This window comes from Lepus europaeus, chromosome 16, assembly GCF_033115175.1.
Source record: "Lepus europaeus isolate LE1 chromosome 16, mLepTim1.pri, whole genome shotgun sequence".
NCBI lineage: Eukaryota > Metazoa > Chordata > Mammalia > Lagomorpha > Leporidae > Lepus > Lepus europaeus.
Window position 1 is genome coordinate 39,605,594 of NC_084842.1, and position 5,312 is coordinate 39,610,905.

Genomic DNA, 5,312 nt, shown 5'->3' on the forward strand with positions numbered 1-5,312 from the left:
CCAAATCAAGAGTGAGAAATTCTCACAAAACTGAATTAGCAGAGTTCTTGCTAGAATTGGACTAAGGTAGCCCAAGATAGGGCTAGATGAAAAGAGAGCTCAGAGGAGGCTGAATACCATTTAGTCAAGGACAGTCCTTGTCAATTTGAATCCAGAATTCATCATCCACATTAACTCAAAAGTGAAATACTCTTCTTCCCCACTCCCACCCCACCACAGATAGATTTTGGATGCATGAAAGACTTTAATGAAGGTTGGGGAGACAGAGTAAACACCAGAGAATTGTAAATAACTAAGTAAAAGAGTATCAGCCCCTCCATTCAAAATTTCCTTTTGGCCATCTCACCACTTGAGATTTTCACTCATTAACTCACTCCCCAGGAACAGATTCACTCCAAGTGTTGCTGGCTCTCCTATCTTTACTCATCTCTGCCTCCCTACCAACTCCTCCTGGAATTATTATTTTCCTTGTGTATAAAGCAGATTAGTTCAATGTCTCCAGCACCTACTTCAAAATTCACTTTAAAAAAAACAATATTAATTAATTTACTTTTTTGAAAGGCAGAGTTATAGAGAAAGAGAGAGAGAGACTGAAAGATAGAACTTTCATCCCTTGGTGCACACATGGCCACCATGGCTGGGGCTGGGCCAGGCCAAAGCCAGGAGACAGGAGCTTCTTCCAGATCTCCCATATGGGTCCAAAGACTTGGATCATCTTCCACTGCTTTCCCAGATACATTAACAGGGAGCTGGATTGGAAGTGGAGCAGCCAAGACTTGAACTGGCACCCATATAGGATGCTGGCATCACAGGCACATTGCACTACAATTTTCAAGCTGACACTTAACAACAAAATCTATCATGGCACTCCACTGAACCAAAAGTGACATTTCTACAGTTAGTCACACTGGAGATTGGCAAAGACCCCTTTTAAAAACAATTTATATTTTAATATCAATTTCCTTTTCTACCAGTCTTATAATTTCAATCATTAACTTTCCTAAATTCTTGATTGTGTCCAAAATTAATGACCTTCTCAAAGAAAAGTGTATTCAATGATATTCATCAAAAATGGAAAGGCAGACTTTATTCAAAAAGACTATTAAGATACATGTAGATACCACTATAATGGGGTCTTGTGGTGGCAGAGAAATATTGACCTCTACTCCAAACAAAGCAAGGAAAAATGTGAATTTATATGCATAGAAAAGAAAATGGTGGAGATAATTGAATAAAAAAAAATTTTAAGAGTGAATATCAGGGAAAAGGGGAATATTAGCTAAACTATTCTTGCTGAAGGCAGTACAGCATAATCAGATATTACCCAGAGAGTGGTGAAGAGAAAGGAACCCAGCTAAATGTCATAGGCTGATTAAGTTGATTTATTAGGATTATTGCTAAAATTTCACAATCCATAGAAGAACATAGAAGCACAATAATCAAGACCTACTTGAGAGGTTCAAAAAAGCCTAAAGAAAGTTTGGTCAAGGATACAGTCTTTAGCACCTTCCACTCTTGTCTGTGAGTGTTTTGTTTCTCAGTCCCTCCCCAATCCTCAGAGGGAGCCTTCAAGAAGCCAAATTCTTTTTCATTCACTTTTTTTACTTAAAGGAATTTATCAATACATTAGATTCTCAGGGTCATACCAAATGTGTTATAATTTCTACGATAGAATTCTCATCAATTCTCATAACAATGTGATATTAATAAAAAGAACAGATTAGGTTCAGCGCAGTTAATAGACATAACTCTCAGATTATAATACCTTTCATTCCTCCCTCCTTCTTTCCTTCCTTTCTTCATTTCTTTCTGTTTTAATTTTTGAGATAACATATTTTTAATCCTTTCTCAGTCCCATCCATGGCTTTTCAAATGCTACAAATGCTTTGTAAAGAAAAAAGAATATGAATCAGGATGAGCAAAGAAGAAAATTATTTGTTGTTAAAAACATGAAATTGCAATCTATTTCCTTTTACAAGACTGGAGAAAGTTGTCTGAGCTAAAAAATTCAGAATTTCAATTCAATATATTTCATGGCAGTGTATGAAATTATTCTAAAATCTTTTTTGATGAGAAGCTGTCAGTCTCCAAAATATTCTATTTAATTGCCTGCTTGCTTTATTTTTTAATTGAGATGCACAACCAATTTCCTTTACTTCCATCTTTCTGAATGAATAAAGATGCTTTTTCATCTCCTGTCAGTGTCCCCCAAGACAAGGTAAGTATTAAATGTGTGAAAGCAGATACCTGTGAACCTCAAAGAAAGCAGAGCTCTCTAAAACGTGAGAAAGGAAGGAGATTGCAGCAAGACACAAGTCTCAGCAATGCTGTTTGCAGACAGGTGAGTTAATGATTACGTTTGATCTCAGCTGGAACCATCTAGTACTTGCAATTCATTATTCAGGCAATTCCCAGTAATAAGAAGTTTCACCAGAAATACAGCAACTGCTTTTCAAGACTATTTTAAATTATAGCAGCAATAGTTACCTGTCAGGAAATTACTAATAAATGAGTGGCAATAGGAATATATTAACAAGTGGAGTTTAAAGACGAGATAATTTTATAAAGTTCTTTCTTAGTTACATTCTTGGGGAAAAATCAATATATTGTGCAAAGACAGACAAATGGATCAACAGTAGCAATTATGGTGCATGTTGCTCTGATTCACATTTTATTAACACATAGACTTATTGGTGTGATTTGAAATACCATCCACTCCCCTTGAAGGAAATGGTTTAACTGTAAGATCAGAACACAAGAAGCTACCTCCAAGTTCTCATGCTTTTTTTTTCCATATTATGCTGCCCTCCTATGTAAATAGGTATAATCCCCTTGTCCTTAGACCTTGAATTTTATTTATTTAATTTTATTTAATTTGTTTCAGGCTTATTGCCAGGTATTTCAAGAAAATAATTTTAGAAAATTTAGTAAAACACCAAAATATCATCTTTGAAATCCACCTTAGCTATGAACTTGGTAGAGAAAGCCATTTACATTTACACTTATATAAAAAAAAGTGTGGTCACCAGTGCTCTGAAACATGCCCAAAACTATTACTATTATTGAGTAAGTCTGTATAACTAGGCTATCATCAACATAAAAAGACTTTTTAGTATGCTTCTAATGCTTACATTGCAATGAGTTGGTTTGAAATATTATGCTATTCCTCCCAGATCAATTTCAAAGAGTGTGAAGTAGAAAGCCCATCCCAGCAGACTTCCAAAACAGCAATATTTGGAGTTTGAAATATGTAAGATTGCAGGCAAGTAGTCAAGTATGTACATCTTGTGCAGAGTATGTGGATAAAAAACCATAATGAAAATACACTGAGAAGAGCATATTATAGGACATATCTGTTTTGGTTCTTGTTGTATGATATATACACTTATTATCATAAGCCATAAGATGCAATGAACACATCAATCACCTAAGCAGCTTACATATCACACACAAAGTGCTGCTCATGCTATAAAATAAAATAAAGCTATTAATTTCTTTGCCTCAGTCAATGAGCCAAAACCTTGAAAATGAACTGTCATTGTAAACACTTGCTAACATCACCCCCTCTAATATTTATTAAAACCTCTGATGATGGCAAGTCTACACATATGAACTCTTGATTTTCCCTGTGCATAAACTGACTTCAGTTGATTCCCCTTCACTGGGTTTTTTGTGTCTCATAAATTCTAACATGAGAAGTTTAACTTCAGAAGAAAAAGAAGCCAAAGTCCAATACTGCTATTTATGATGTATATAAATCTGAGTCATTTCAGCATCACTTGTTCATGTAAGATGAAGAACAAGTTCTATTGATTCCCACAAGTCTAATCTAGTGCTATTTCCCTTAGGGTTTAATGAAACCCAGCCATTTTCCTGCATTGTAATGACTCTATCTCCTCAATAGCAGTCATTCATTGCTGTATCTCCTAAGTCTACTAAGGTTTATGGCTCTTTTACTAATACTGTGATGAATATCTGGTACAGCATAATAAAATAGCCTACAGATTATAATTCCACCTCCTGCTCTACATAATTATAATTACTTCCCATAGGAGTAGAGGGTAGTCTTTTGTCAACTTGTTTGTTCTTATTATTTTCAAATGAAGCAATAAACAGTTTTGAGATGAAGGACGTGGAAGAGTTTTTAAATCATCAAGGGGAAGAAACTAAAATAGCAACAGTTGCAGTCACACTAGAAATTTGGAGAAATGCAGGTGAATACTCAGATTTCTTTGGTTAGGACACATTTTAAGAAAGTAAGCTTCATGAATTTGCATGTCAGCCTTGCACCGGGGCCGGGCTAATCTTCTCTGTATTATTCCAAAATAAGTTTACAGTACTTTCAGGTATAGATTTACATCAAACAGTTTCAATAAATGTGTTTTTTCAGGGCTTTAACATTCAAAATATTATTCAAAAATAATAAGGGCAGTTAGTAGCTATTGAGGCTTAACATGTGCAAGCTTTCCATTAGCAACTTAGTGTACACTACCATATATAATCCTAAACAATGCAAAGAGCAAATATTGTTCCAACCTTACATGTAAGAAAAACATACTGAGCAAGTTTGTTCTGAGAACAATGGGTTCATATCTGCCCTTTGAACAGAAATAACCATAGTAAAGAAATGTAGAAGCTGAGATACCAAAAGCATATGCTTTAATTTCTTTGAAGCCCTTAAAAAGGAATAGTGTGGATGAGAGATACTGATACAGTATGGAAAGCAGTAGATTTGGCTTTTTAATCTAGGAAGCTTACACCTAGAATGGAGATTAGGAACGGGATAACATGGGCAAATGAGCAGTTCTCTGGGGCATCTGTCAACTATCTTAAACTCAACCGTCTTGGAAAAAAGAATAAGAAAGAATGAAAATCACAGTTACCATAGGACAAATGATAGCCCTGTTTGGACTTATGTGCTATAAAATGTAGGTATGGACTTCCAGCAAAGAGTGAGGCTTCTAATAGAACAGACAGACATTTAGAAAATATATTAATATTGTTCAGTCTCTTCTATTATAATCTGTTCCAGTTCCAACTGCTGAATAGTAAATTACCCCAACATTTCAAGTGGATTGTTCCTGTAATTTACCAAAATGAAAAATATGGAAATAGAGAAAACACCTGTTAGAAAACATGGAATTGTTCCTTTGGCCACACATGTGGGAATCTACAAGAAAGGTGATATTGCAGACATCAAAGGAATGGGCACTCCAAATAAGAATACCATACAAATGTTACCATAGCAAGACCAGTGGCTCCATAGTGTCATGCAGCATACCTTAGGCATTGTTGTAAACAACTTAAAAGCA

General features: G+C 35.2%; 1 non-coding gene across 1 annotated transcript; it reads right to left on the minus strand.

Annotated features, from left to right (window-relative positions):
• Positions 1-4,247: 4,247 nt before the first annotated feature.
• Positions 4,248-4,351, minus strand: LOC133775553 (U6 spliceosomal RNA). Its single transcript, XR_009868280.1, has one exon. It is a non-coding gene; the product is annotated as a U6 spliceosomal RNA (small nuclear RNA).
• Positions 4,352-5,312: the final 961 nt, after the last annotated feature.